At 52.3% G+C, this 14,824-nt stretch overlaps 1 protein-coding gene across 2 annotated transcripts in view; it reads right to left on the reverse strand.

Moving 5' to 3' along the window:
* Positions 1-14,824, reverse strand: part of LOC149991894 (protein Shroom2-like) — a 93,389-nt gene that overhangs the window by 47,926 nt on the left and 30,639 nt on the right. The window lies entirely within an intron of this gene.

Below are 14,824 nucleotides of genomic sequence, written 5' to 3' on the forward strand. Positions count from 1 at the left end.
GTTTTAATCCTTCCCGAGGACATTTTTTCAGTTTAGAGAGAGAGAGACAAAGATCAACGTGAGAGAGAAACATCGATTGGTTGCCTCCTTGTCTGCGCCCCAACTGGATGTTAAACCTGCAAACCAGTCATGTGCCCTGACTGGGAATTGAACCAGTGACCTTTCCGTCTGCAGGGACCATACACGAACCCACTGGGCCACACCAGACATGATGAGGAAATCTTTAGGCGCAACCACTCTGACACATGAGCCGCAGGGTTGTACGCGAGGACAGGTTTTGGATGCAGCATGTTTTGAAGGTGACGCATCACCTGTGTGAGACTCAGCTATGGCCCAGCCACGTCCCCACGCAGTTCTGTACATGAACAGGGCCTCGTGAGGCACGGTCACCCTGAAGGATATCTCCCCATCGCTTCTGCTCACCTGCCAAGACCCCTAAAGGTCCTCCTCTCCCCACACTCCACAGCGTCCACCTGCTCTTCCCCACACCCAGCACCCTTCCCGGTGAAAGTGGGCCTGGCTTGGATCTTTACGGTGAGCCCAGGGCACATCACGGGCAAAAGGAAAAGCCGCTTTGAAAGCCTCCCTGCTCCCGTTTGCCCCATCCCACGTCTGCCGTTAGGCAGACCTGATTCCACTTGCACTTGGTGAAAAACAAACCCAAACTTGGCCCTCGAGGCACAGGGCGAGGACGCCGCCAACCGCGATTCCGTGACGCGCCCCGCAGACAGCGATGCCGACATTGTCACCGCCCGGGCACTACAAAGTAAAGACAGCACTTGGCCTTGGAACTAGCGCAGGCAGCGGCGGCCGGGAACAGTTCTCAGGCTCCCTGGCTGACTCCGAAAACGCCCCCTGCAGAAAGGCAGGAGGGCGGCAAAAGCACCGCACGCCCCACGCCCCACGCCCCTCGTTTCGGTTACTTATGGGCCATTCGGTATGGAACACTGGCTCGAGCTTTTCACCCCAGTTGGAGTTATATGGCCCACCATGTGCAGAATGCCTTATTTTTCTTCTGGAAATGTTTTCTCTGGAAATAGCCAGGGAGCGGAAAAAACAAACAATTGATGAAAGTCTTTTTGGAACCAAGCTTTCATACTTCATTGAATGGATGTTATAATGGGGAATGAAGACTCAGAGCCCTGGCTGGTGTGGCTCAGTTGGTTGGAGCATCATCCCGTACCCCAAAAGGTTGTGGGTTCGATTCCCGGTCAGGGCACATGCCTGGGTTGTGGGTCTGACCCCAGGTTGTGGGTTTGATTCCAGGTCAGAGTGTGTTTGGAAGGCATCCGGTCAATGTTTCTCTCTCCCATCAACGTTTCTCTCTCTCTGTCTCTTCCCCTTCCTCTTTCTCTAAAATCAATGAACATCTATTTTAAAATTGTAAAATAAAAGTAAATTGTTAAAAAAGAATGACGACCCACGGAGAGAAAAGCATCTTTATTCCGGTGGGGGCCCAGGCCCACGTGTAAAGGAACCGCGTCCTGCCTCAGGGTGGGAGGGATGGAGGAGGTGAAAAGCCTTCAGGTATAGAAAGCGTCCGGGAAGCACCAGCTCAGATGGGGGGGACATCCCAAAGTGGGGTGCAGATGTGAACACAGGGGCAGAGACAGGAAGCCCAGGCTGTCTGAGGAAGGTCAGCCTGGCAGGATTGACAAGAAGGGCAGAAAGGGGAAGCAGAATCTGGATCATGTCCTGTTGGCAGGCGTGGAAGCGGGGGAGTAGCCTTAGTATTCAAGCAGATCCGTCTGGGAGATGGGTGTCGTAGGTACACACACATTGGATTTCTTCTGCCTAAGAACACAATCGGAAGGAAGTGGACCCTACCAGGTACCGACTCTGTCTCTGCACTGCAGAGAGACAAGGACGGGCTCAGATCAATGCAGGGCAGAGAAACAAACTAACGTAAGCAAGGACGCAAGACTTTGGGACTCAGGGACGCCATCAACAATGAAACTGAAGGGCAAAGCCAGGAGCTCTTCAGTGTGCACTATCACTTTGCATGATGTACAAAGTCACAGGGACTAGCGGTCCCAGTGAAAAGGAAGAACAACTCCTTTTTTAAGTGCAAAATTGTATTTCCAAGCCCATGAATCAATCACACATGCAATGTATCAGTTATGAGCGTCTTGAGAATGCCTCCCTTTCCAGACACTAAGATAAAGACATGATGCCTTGGCTGATGTGGCTCAGGGGAATGAGTGCCAGACCTGCAAACCAAAGGGTCGCCGGTTCGATTCCCAGTCAGGGCACAGGCCTGCGTTGCAGGCCGGGTCCCCAGCTGGGGGCGCATGAGAGGCACCCACACATGGATGTTTCTCTCCCTCTCTTTCTCCCTCCCCTCCCGTCTCACTAGCAGTAAATAAATAAAATCTTTCCTAAAAAACACGTGATGAAGCAATGCCTTCTGTTAGGACAATCACTGAAGTCAAGTCCCCCCTGAGTCTGCTTCCCTGAAGCACCTCCCCATTCCCGTGGGGCTCAGAGGCTTCGGCAAGGAAACCTGAGTAAGGCAGGAAAGGATCACCTTGCGGCATCACCCGAGAGCATCTCTGATAACAGAGGAGCCCTCGAAGAAAAGCGAACGCCTGCAGCCAAATGCTTCCAGACATTAACAAATGATAATGACCGGCCCCGTGCTGCGTGATGGCAGCCGGGCAGCCCAGGCCCCAGCAACAAGGGGCCAGGGAGAGGGTGAACCTCTGCACAAACAGAAGGGAGACAGGATGAAAGAAACTCAAGATCCACCTGCAGAAAACAAACGAAACCAAGAAGAGGCGGCCTCTGAGGATGCGGTAACCAAGGAAGTCAAGGCGGATGAATACCATGGGCCGTGTCTTAGCATGGGTCCCTCTCTCGCTTTATTTTTTTTAACTTTTTAAAAAATCTTCACCAGAGTATATATTTATTGATCTTACAGAAGGAGAGGAAGAGGGAGGAAGAAAGGGTGGGGAGGATAGAGAGAGAAAAAGAGAGGGGCAGGGAGAGAGAAACATCAGTTGGTTGCCTCCCATACATGCCCCCAACCAGGGATCAATCCCGAAATCTTGGCATGTGCCCTGACCAGGAGTATCCGAGAACCTTTTGGCACAGAAGACGATGCTCCAACCAACTGAGACACCCAGCCAGGGCCTGTCTCCGTCCTTGAACACCACACAGGAATATTTTACCAACTACATTTGAAGCGCACATTTTACAGCAGCTCTGGAAACATGTTTCAGAAGTAGGGAATCCCACCTCATTCCATTTTGAAGCGTAAATGCTTTCTTTCTTTCTTTCTTTCTTGGAGGTGAAATCCTTTTCTCGTTCTTTATTTTTTGACACAACCAGAGAAGGGTGGGCTTGAATCCCAGGACGCTGGGGGCGGGGGCTGGGGCTGCGGTTCAGCCTACCATTCCAGAGTGCGGGCAGTTTCTACCCCGGACCACATAAACCACTGTAAACGGCGATCTGCAGTCCCAGTCTGCATTCGCTACGCCTCCACCTTTTAAAACCACCTCTATCCCCATGTTGTTTTCAGCGCTTTTCCTAAAGAAAACCATGGATTGGCCTTGACTTGCGGTGTCCCTGGGCACAAGAGGCCAGTTTCCCTAATACCTTCATTAATGTGCTACGAAAATCAAAGCGTGGGCACATCACTTCCTTTCGGGAAATTGCGAATGAATGGGACCCTTCAGGAACAGCTGACCAGCGTCTGGACGTATCTGTGCTCCGCCCCTCTAGTGGGACAACGTGCGTCCTCATGCTAACGGCAAAGCTGCTGGAATAACGCTTCAGAAAAGAATCACAACTTTGTGGATCGTCAGCGTGTATGATGGGAAGACTTCTGCACACGTGGAAATGCCTGTGCACCGGTCCTCAAAACAACCAATCAATTCTCAACCACAAGAGACAAATTCCTCTCCTCCTGGTTGACCAGACACACACACACACACACACACACACACACACACACACACAATCGGAAAGCAAGAGAAACACTAGACCGATATAGTTTTTTAACTAACAAAATAAATCAAAACTCCACCCGGATGAGCAAGCTGGTCTTTTGCCCGGTGCTTAGCAACAGGAGGCTGTGCCCCAAGAGCCTCACAGACTACTCGCCTCCAGCCCCCCTAAAAGCAGGGCTGGAACCGCACCCCGACACAAGAAAGGCAGATGTGGCCTGGCGGGGCAGAGCCAGGACAGAGAGCGGTCCGGAAGGCGGGTGCTGGCTGGGGGCCCCGCACCTGTGCCAGGGGCCACGGGGCCACCATGAACGTCAACGGAAGACTCCGGGGAAGACGAGGACAAGACTGGGGACTGCAGAGGCGGTGCCCATCAGCCAGAAGTCTGCAGAGAGACAGAAGAGGGCTGAAGATGGGTCCCGGAGAGATGCTGAGGGACAGCGGCGGGGGAAGGGACCTCGCCTCGGGGAGTCCGCCGCTCCAATGGCTGGACCCAACCGGGAGGAGCCTTCATGGGGAGCGACAGCCTACAGCCTGCCCGGGCAGGGCGACGCCAAGGGCAGTGCCGCCTCCGCAGGTGCGGGGAAGGCGCAGGACCTCGGGGCGCTGCAGAGCCTGGAAGGGACCGTGTGTGCACACCAGCCCCGAGGCAGCGTTTTCTGACCCCCGCACCCACCGGGGGAGCGACAGTGCAGACACCGCGGCAAGAGCAAGACGTCCCAGCAGCCGACACCAACCCTGTCCTACCGAGCAGCCGGGTGCCACTCGCCTGCCAACGCCCCCTTGGCCGCCGGACGCGGGGAGCCGCGCGCGGGGCCGTGGGGACCTCTCTCCTGCCGGCTGGCACCTGCGGGGGTCCGCACGGTCCGGCAGTGGAAGGGGCTGGCGGGGCAGAGGCTTCCCAACGCAGCCCACCACGTGGCCCCAGGGCGCCTTCCCGGGGGGCTCCCCTCACAGCCCCCCCGCCCTGTTCTTCAGCGTTCTCTACCCCGCGGGCCTTACTGGTTGATAATTACGCAACCCTGGTTCAGTAGTCAGCCATCGCCTGTTAATAGTTCATCTTGTGCACGAGGGGCCGGCACACGCTGGCATAACAGACAGACAGCAAGAAAGGGTCCCGGCTTCGCGGGGCTCACATCTCTGGGGCCAGCGCCCGGCCTCGCCCGGCCCGCCACGGGAGCGAAGGGCTGCGTGGGCATCTGGCCAGTGCGCGGGCTCCCGCTTTGTACTAAGCGTCCCCACTTCAGAGTTACGCTGTGTGGTTTCTGCCTCCTCACTGGGCCCTGACAAACACAAATTCTAGGTGACAAGGTGACAAGTACCGTAGCAGGGGGCCGGGGGGCGGGGCAGCAGAGGGCAGGGAGTGACAGAAGCACAGGGGGCGGGACGTGGGGTGGAGGAGCGGCTGAGTATCGTGGATCCAATGCAAGAAAACGTGCCTCTACCCCTCGTTTAACTACGGGATTCGGGCAAAGTCACTTAATTCTTCTTCGTCTCAGGGTGCCACCCTCGAAAAAGGGTGACAAGAGTTGGCTGTCGTGAGTCCCAGGACAACCAGGAGATGAAAGTACTTTACGCAACTATTTTGTGAACTCTCAAGTACTGTACGTTTACAAATCATTCTGTTTATGTTACAACTTGTTCGTGTCCAAAGTGAAGTACAACTCACTCTAAGCTGTTTGCCTCTCACGTTCGGGGACCAATGACCCCTTCTTGACTCAGCAGGAGAGAACTAGAAACTTAAGCAGTGAAGGAGGACAGCTCCCTGGACAAAATGGCAAACTATTGAGGGACAGTGGTTTCTAAATCCTTTTATACAAGACAGGGAGGCCAAAAAAATCGCAAAGCTCAATTGTTTCAGATGTTCTTATTCTTTCCTTGAAGCTCCAACTTCCCTTTCCCCTTGTTCACCTACTGTGGCATTATGGAAAACTTCTAAACCACAGAAAGTTGCCCTTTATAAAGGGAGTGTTTTGTAAAATCTGTGTCTAAGTGGATTATGTGGAAGCCAGGCCACATTTCCACCATAAAAACAACATGATTTAAGTGGTAGTTTTATGTCCTCGGGCGGAGACGCAAATACCTCTTTAAAATCTTTCATCACTTGCCCTGACTGGTGTGGCTCAGTGGGTTGGGCATTGTCCTATGAACCCAAAGGTCGAAGGTTCGATTCCCGGTCAGGACACATACCTGGTTTTCGGGCTAGGTCCCTTGGTGGGGACACATGCGAGGCAACTAGTTGATGTGTCTCTCACATATGTTTCTCTTCCTTCCTCTCTCCCTCCCTTCCCCTCTCTCTAAAAATAAATAAATAAGGTTTAAAAATATATAGTTGGGATGAGCAACCAAGCAATGGGAAAAGACCATGCATTTTCCAGACAGCCCTCTGGACGTATACAGTATGCAAGCTCAGGGGTTTGGGATGTAGACACAGAAGCACAGTGTCTTGGTTAAAACGGGATACGGTTTGCAGAACCCCCATCTGGATGGGTTTCTGTTAGACGAAAGAACCTGCCCCAGGCTGTGGTGCAGAAATACGGAGCTTTGGTTAACACAGAACATGCTGCTGATTCTAGGCTATTCAGTCTGTTTTCCCAAGTGGTCTTATCAATATATGCATCTGCCCAGCATCCAAGCGTTGCAGGTATCAGAAGCAGCCCCAGTACGCATCGACAGGTGAGGATAAAGGAAACATGGCATATATGTAGTACACCACAAAATATTCTTTTTAAATACTTTTTAAATTGATTTTGAGAGAGAGAGAGAGAAACATTGATTCCTTGTTCTATGTATTGATCCGTTCATTGGTTGATTCTTGTCTGTGCCCTGACCGGGGTCAAACCCTCAACCTTGGCGTATTGGGACGACGCTCTAACCTCCTGGGCCGCACGGCCAGGCCCCGCCACAGCACTGTTGGCATCTGGGAAAGGACAACCCTTTGTTGTGGGGCATCCTGCGCACTGTAGGGGGTTTATTAGCAGCCTCTCTGGCCTCCATCCACCAGATGCCAGTAGCACCCCCTAATTGTAAGCTGTAATAACCACAAATGTCTTCACGTATTACTCAGTATCCCCTGGAAGACAAAAAAGGAAAAAAAACCTTCCCGGGAGAAAACCACTGTTCTAGAAAAAGGATCACGTATCTGAGGCAACCTCAGGAAAACCAGACAGCTCTAACACCCGCTGAACCTCCCGCCCTGTCCAACGCGCCACAGTGGCCCGAAGCTCCAGTCCCCCGTCTCTGTCTCCAGCCCGCCATGGGGCCGGGTACGGCCACCGCGTTTTATTGAGACCCCCGCATTACGATGCAGAACAGGCTGCGTGGTTCTGGACACCATCAGCCTGTCCCAGTATCACACATCGCAACAAAGCAGCTTGCTCCCCGGAGAGAAGGGTCCGTCTTGCCTCCAGGCCTTGTGGAGAGGGTGCCCGCTAGGCACCACCCCCCCACACACACCGCTGATGCAGCACACATTGCACCTGCCTCGACTCTGTCATCCTCTGGGATGCCACAGCAGCGCCCACCGCCACTGCCACCGCCACGAGACCAGACACCTGCCATGGCCTCTGTCCCACATGTCCCTGCTCCCTGACGGTGTTCCCTGCTGCTCCGTGAGCCCAACAGCCAGGCCGCTTGCCCCTCTCCCAGCTGAATGCTGAGACGGCATCCCTCCTTCTTCCCATCCGGTGCCGGTGTCTGTCCCAGTGTCACAGGCCAGTATTTCTGAAAAAGAATCAGCCAGGATAGCCAAGTCCCTGCCCGCGGCCCCATTGTCATCGGGCAGGACTGTGGAAGGATAAACCAACACAATCCTGCTCTGTCGACTCGGTCGTAGGGGGTTGGCCCAAAAGTCCATGTCGTTTTTCCATAAAATAAGACATTTTTCACTTTTACCAATAACTTTATTGATTGGGATATTTTGAGTATGTCAGCTGTCTCCTGCTATTGGCTTCTGGTGAGCAGAGGCCAGGGGGGGCTGCTAAACACCTTCCAATGCGTGAGACACCCCACAGCAGAGAATTATGTGGCCACAGCATCAATGGTACCAAGAAACTCCGCAAACCACGTTTGACACGTTCGGTCCGTCACAGCACCGATCTTTTGCGTTTGAGTTGCGTTTTTACCTTTCTTCAAACAATAAAGCGTCATACTGAAAATGCTGCTTGTCTTCTTCCATCTTCAATAGTAAAATGGCTGCACAAAAAGTCACCAATTTTATAAGTCTTTTTGCATGTGCGCTGATCTGATAGGGCAGCTGTCACAATACACTCTAACGAAATTGTTTCGAATGAAGTTAAAAGACAACCTGGCACTGCTAGAGCCATGGTACAGAGAAGCCTCAACAAACGTGTTCGCCATCTCAGGAACGGTCAGGGCCCACCGCCCCAGCGGCTGCCCCCAATCTGGGAACACAGACCCCTCGCTGACATTTTGGGAACGATTAAGCGCTGGTTCCGACAGACATGAAGCGGCATTACCTCCCTCTGCAGTTTTCAAAGTGAAAAAGGCATGTGACAGATCGGCCGATAGGCGCGGAGGGAACAGGAAAAGGAACTGCCGGACAGGAGAACAAAGTGGCCCTGCTTTTCAGATGCGGCTGTTTATTTTTCATGGCCATTCCCAGCTCACTGATGTTTCAAAGAAACAGCCGCGTGTTCCTTCAGATAATGCTGCCACTGGGGGGACACAGCGGCGGGCTGCTCAGAGGGCGCTTGGCCAAGGTCACCGCACCATGCCTCCGGACGACATGGGTACCCCTTGTCTGTTTCTTGGATAAAACACCGCCGACCTGTCCCGCACCATGAGGGCTAGCTTTCTTTTCTAAAAACTCTTTTCAGGGACGTTGCTACAGACAGAAAGTCTGTGTCTCCCCAAAAAGGGCTTGCTGAAATCCTAACCCCCAATGGGGTCATGCGAGGAGGCGGGGCCTTCGGGATGTGATCAGGCCATGAGTGGGGGTGGGGGCCTCCTCCATGCGCCCGGTGCTCTTCTACAAGAGACCCCACCGCCCTTCCAGCCTCTACAAGTGTGAGAAATCAATGGTTCTTGTTTCAAAGACACCCAGTCTGTGGCCTGTTGCTACAACAGCCTACGTGGATGCAGACAGACATCGAAGACAGTGAGGAGGACACAGGCAGGTCTGCGTGCACAGAAGACCTCCAAAGCGGCCCCTGGGGACGGGGCAGGGTGTCCCCTACCAAGGTGCAGCCCCTACGCTGAGCAGGCCACTAGGCGCCCCATGTAAGTCAGCACCCTGCAGGAGCAGGCCTTTCAAATACTTAAAGGAGCTGAAAATCTGGGTTTCTATGGCCACTCCCTTGTCCCCAAATGTTGGCACCCCTTTGCTTTTTTTCTTTTTTCTTAAATCCTCATCCAAGGATATTTCATTGATTTTAGAGAGAGGAAGGGGGAGAGAGAGAGGAAGGGGGAGAGGGAGAGGAAGTGGGAGAGAAACATCTATGTGGGAGAGAAACACTGATGCGCCCTGACCCCAGTGATCAAACCCGCCACCTCGGCATCTGCCCTGATGGGGACTCGAACCTGCAACTTTTCAGTGTATGGGACGATGCTCTAACACCTGAACCACACAGCCAGGGCGCTCCTTTGCTTTCAAGTCAAAAAGAGACCAGAGTAAATCATGTCAAAGGTCACACAGGAGTCACCCAAAGGGCAGCCTAGGTCGGGGTGGCTCCCATCCTGCTCTCTGCTGTACACACGTCCTCGTCCGCATGAGAGCCCACAGTGCCATGTGGCAGCCCTACCCTGCCCTTGGCCAGGACTTTGCAGGTGCGTACCTTCCAATCCCCTCTCTGCCTCTCCATACGAGGCCTCTCTGGGAGCTTTGTTCAAGTGCCAAGTTCTCCAGGGTCGCGGAGGGCATCTCTCTCGGAAGCAGCGCCCTGCCACCGTGACAAGCACCTCCCAGTCTCTGGGGACTGGGCCATGTGGCCCTTGCAGGGGGAGGGGGTGGCTGTGACATTCCTGACCAGAGACGGAAGCAGACGCCAGCTGGAGGCTTTGAGGAAAGCCTTGGTCTCGGCATCAAAGGGGCAGAAACATCTGGGGCCACTCTGTCCCTTTCCTCTGGCCATGAAGAAAGACGTGCGCCCACCAAGGCAGCAGGTGCTGAGCAGCCAGGAGGGAGAGACCGAAAGCGCCAGCGAGCTGGGACGGGAGAGCCGCCAGCTGGGACCAAGCCAGACGGAACCTGGGGCAGCAGCAAGCTCCCGGCCTAGAGGACCGGCCTGGGGCCAGGGACAGAAAACCAGAACAACTCACCCCCAGACACGGATACTTCAGAATGAGTCATGGTTCTTTAGAAATCCACATCATTTCTCCTTAATGTTTATTACTTTTAAAAATCAACACCAAACAGAATGACCTCAAAACTACAAGACTTTGTTAGCTTTTATAATTAAAAAAAAAAAAAAAATGACCGGGGGGTATAATTGATTACTATGTCTGAGAAACAGGTTAAGAAAAACTACCGTATTGCTGTATGTGTTATGTTATGTTTTTAGTCAACAGTAACACATCTGCCCTAAAAACCTGCCAGCTATGAGTCACTACATTTCTGCCCACATAATGCTCTCCTCCTTGCTGACAGAGGAGTGGACTGGTAGAACGCACTTTTTACAAAAAGTCCTCACCAGACGGTAGCTTTATTGATTTCAGAAGGAGGGAGACATAGAAACATTAACTAGTTGCCTCCCATCCGTAGCCCGAGCGGGAATCGAACCTGCAACCTTTTGGTATACGGAGGATACTCCAAGCAATTGGGCCACCCGGTCAGGGCTAGAAGGCACTTTTTACAATAATATCACGGCACAGGGGCGTGAGGGTTGGATACTTACAAAATCTCCGTAGTTTAAATGCAACGGGAGTACAGCAGCCCCTCTCTATATTGCGGTTCACTTATCGCGGCCTCACTGTATCACGGGATTTTTTAAAATGTTATATTTAATTATTTATCGCGGATTTTTCACTGTATCACGGGGTTTTGCAGTCCTGTACAGTAAATACTAAAATAAACGCAAGGGTCCTACGTCGCGGATTTTCACCTATCACGGGGGCGTCTAGAACATAAATACCCACAATAAGTGAGGGATCACTGTACATGAAAGCAGACATTCCTCACCTCATCGGAAGTCTTATATCTCTACCACAAACCGAAGCTAGAATGGAACCAAAATAGCCAGACTGTTACCTAATTTAAAAAATAAAAGGGAAAACCCTGAACATTCACGCTGCTGCCATCCGGATGAGACCGTACAGGGGACCCTTTGCTGACTTCCTCCCCCGCTTAGACCCACGTTCATGTCTCCAGAGCTCGGTCACAGCTTCCGCTTCAGGAAGAAACAGAAACAATCTCAACTCTTGAGAAGAGAAAAACTCAAAACGGCTTCATTCTTCTGACACCATCGTGCCGCGGCCAATGCCATAGTCAGAAGCCTTTGGGTTGTGCTCTGGGGGTGTGTGTGTGTGTGTGTGTGTGTGTGTGTGTGTGTAAACATTGACAAGGGTGTCAGAATTGACCTAGGAGCTGGCCTCTCTCTTTTCCTAAGTTGAGGACTGAATTATTGGCCACCATGTTTTTTTTTTAAGATTTTATTTATTTATTTATTTATCTTTGGGGGAGGGGTGGAGGGAGGGAGAAAGAGGGAGAGAAACATTAGTGTGTAGGGGTCCATCAATCAGTTACCTCTCACATGTCCCAAACTGGGGACCCAGCCCGCAACCCAGGCGTGTGCCCTGACTGGGAATCGAACTGGTGACCTTTCGGTTCACAGACTGGTGTTCAGTCCACTGAGTCATACCAGCCAGGGCCTGAGGCTGGCCACAGCCTGGCTTCATTCCATCTCTTGTGCCCCCTATCCCATCCTTGTAGAATCTGATGCAAAACTTAACTTTTAGAACTGATATGGAAATAGTTCAGATTTTTAATTATTGTATTCAAAAAATAAAAAGGGAGGAGTCACCTACCTCCCAGGACAGACTCTGAAAAAGTTTCTGCCCAAAGATTCTGAAAACAAATTCTGCGTAGGTAAGCGAAGGATTCCAAACATAGTTAAAATAGCAACAGGCAAAAAAAAAAAAAAAGAGAGAGAGAGAGAAAGAAAAATGTCCTATTGACACATTTTGACATTGAGGGCACAATTCTAAGATAAGAAAAAGTAAACGTTCATGGGCTCCCTTAAAAGCAGCCCACAGAATCCCGCATGGCTTTGTTTGACTTGAAACACGATAAAATGATTTATGCTCTTTACCTGGGATCAAAGCCATGCAGCAGGGTCTGGCCGTCAGTCAGCCGGGGACAATATTAACCCTAAAAGCGCGAGGCCCACGGAGGAGCTGCAGGAAACGCCACCCAACGTGGGGCTTGCCTTTAAAGGTGTGGAGGGTTTTTACAAGCCCTTGTGGGGGATTTTTTGTTTGTTTGTTTTTGTTTTTTTTAAGAGTGTCTCTTTTGTTATTTCTTCTGCATGCAGGTTTCAAGTGTGGTTCTCCACATGAAAATCCACCCATGTCTAATGCTTCCAATGTGAACAGTTTGAAAAACAATTTTTAATTATGTATTGATTTGAGAGAGAGTGGAAGGAAGAGAGAGAAAGAAATATCGCTTTGCTCTCCCACTTATTGATGCATCATTGGTTGATTCTTGTTATCTGCCCTTACTGGGGATCGAACCCAGAATCTTGGCGTATCAAGGAGAACACTTCAACCCACTGGGCTACCCGTCCAGAGCCGTAAAACTTTTTAGAGCTAAAGAGAGCTTGAGAATTGTCAGAGAGGGCATGATGATTCGGAAACAGAGGCCTTGCACAGGGTGATGGTTTGCTCCTCATCTGTGTTTGTATCTCTGGGGAAAGCTGAAAACGTATACTGCTTCTTCAGTCACGGGCACCCTCATCCTGTTTGGCCTCATCTGCAAAGACCCTCTTTCCAAATAAGATCACATTCACAGGTTCGAGAAGTGAGGACTTGCACTTATCTTTCTCGGGGACACAATTCAGCCCAGACCAGAGGGTCATCAATGTTTTTCCTGAGATATAATCTACATGCAGAAACTTCGTCACACTGTCCTGGCTGGGTGGGTAGCTCAGTGGGTTAGAGCGTCATCCCGATACACCTAGGTTGTGGGTTCAATTCCCAGTCAGGGCAGATACAAGAACCAAGCAAAGAATGCATCAATCAGTGGAACAACAAATCTCCCCCTCCTTTCCCCCTCTCTCTAAAAATCAATTAAAAATCACCACTGCAATTCCACAATCCTTATTCTTCTCGCCGTGGGTCTAATTCAAGAGTCTTAAACTGCAACTCATGCAGACTGTGCACTAGTAAGGTGTGATGAGTGTCCCAGGGAGACTGGGTGTAAAAGCGAGTTTCTGGCAGACTCGGGCCCAGCAGATATTCAAGGTGGTGGCACGGGAACCACACCTCAGATGCCATGGGAACCCCGCCCAGAGGAGACAGAGCTCAGCTGGGCAGTGTGGGCATCAGGAGGTAGCCCGTTGGGTACCTACGACAGGACCAAAGCAGACAGGAGTGTGGGAGGATCCTTCTTAAAAGCAGAGCATGGAAAGAAAAAAAAGCCTAGCTAATTCAAGTGCCAGTTAATCAAAGCGTTCGCTGAACACACGTGTTGCCGGGAGGGAGTGTCAGGTTCTTGCAGACTATCACATAGCCTTTGCGCGGACACTGAGCGCCAAGGGCCGCAAGGGCTCCGGTGGCCGGCTGGCCGTCACGGCCTGCGGTCCCTCCACCCGCCTCAGCAGGGCAGCCCCTCTCTCCTGGACCCCGGTGCTTCACAGGGACAGGGGGCAGCAGCGACAGGCCTCCTCCGCACGACAGGGACCTCTAGCTAAAGCACAGCTGGACCTGGACGGGGTAAAGCAGACTCCCCGTCCCTGGGGGCACATCCGCGGCTCCAAGTTCCAGTCCAGGCTGAGGAGTCCATAAGTAACAGGGCTTCTACGGAACACAGGTTAGAATGCGGGTCTCCTCATAAAAGCAGAAGCTGAGGAATCATAGTGTCAGCAGAAATGGGAAGCGGCAATATTTTGAGGGAGATGAAGAGGACACAGGACTGCAGACCTTCCCACGTTTCTCCCCGTGCACCCAGAGTGACACTTCCCGACTCCACATGGGAACCCTCGCGGGGACGGGCAGGCACACACACCTGAGAGGCAGCCCGCCATGGCCTCTGTCTGAGCGCAAGCCGGGCGCAGCAGACCCAGGACCCACGGGGCACGGGGCCCTTCGGGACTCCAAAGGCAGAGGGATTCGTTACAATAAGGCAGGTAATCAGGGGAACCACAGCACCAGGAACTGTCCCAGGAGGTTCCAGAGAGGGACGAGGAACAAAGCGTGAAGTCAGTGACAGCCAGGGCAGACACCGGCCAGTGGGGAGGCCGAGGGAGTGTGACGGTGCTCCAAGCCCGCCTCATTCCCCGCGCCCCCACACAGACACCAAAGTCCTCAGTCTCAAAGCCACAAGAGCGGCCCAAGAGCCCTCAGTGGGTGAGTAGTATGGACCACGACTCAGCACACACCCTGGACGGCTCTCCAGACACCCAGCACCCCAAGGTCACACACCGTATCATTCCAATTATGGAACAGTCTTGAAATGATACAGTTACAGAGATAACAGTGGGGGAATTAAGGGGAGGAGGGGGCCGGAAACAGTGGCGTTTCTGGGAGGCAAGACACCAACCCCAGGACTACCAGGCCCCAGCTCTGAGGCCACACAGACGCCCAATCTTCGTTCCAGACAGCTCTTCTCCGGGGAAGGATGGAAAGGGAGCACAGGAAGGTCAAAGCCACTCAAGGTTTTCAAAAGAAGGAAGGAAGGAAGGAAGGAAGGAAGGAAGAAGAAA

The sequence above is a fragment of the Furipterus horrens genome, unplaced genomic scaffold (genome assembly GCF_987537825.1).
Source record: "Furipterus horrens unplaced genomic scaffold, mFurHor1.1.pri manual_scaffold_17, whole genome shotgun sequence".
Taxonomy (NCBI): Eukaryota; Metazoa; Chordata; class Mammalia; order Chiroptera; family Furipteridae; genus Furipterus; species Furipterus horrens.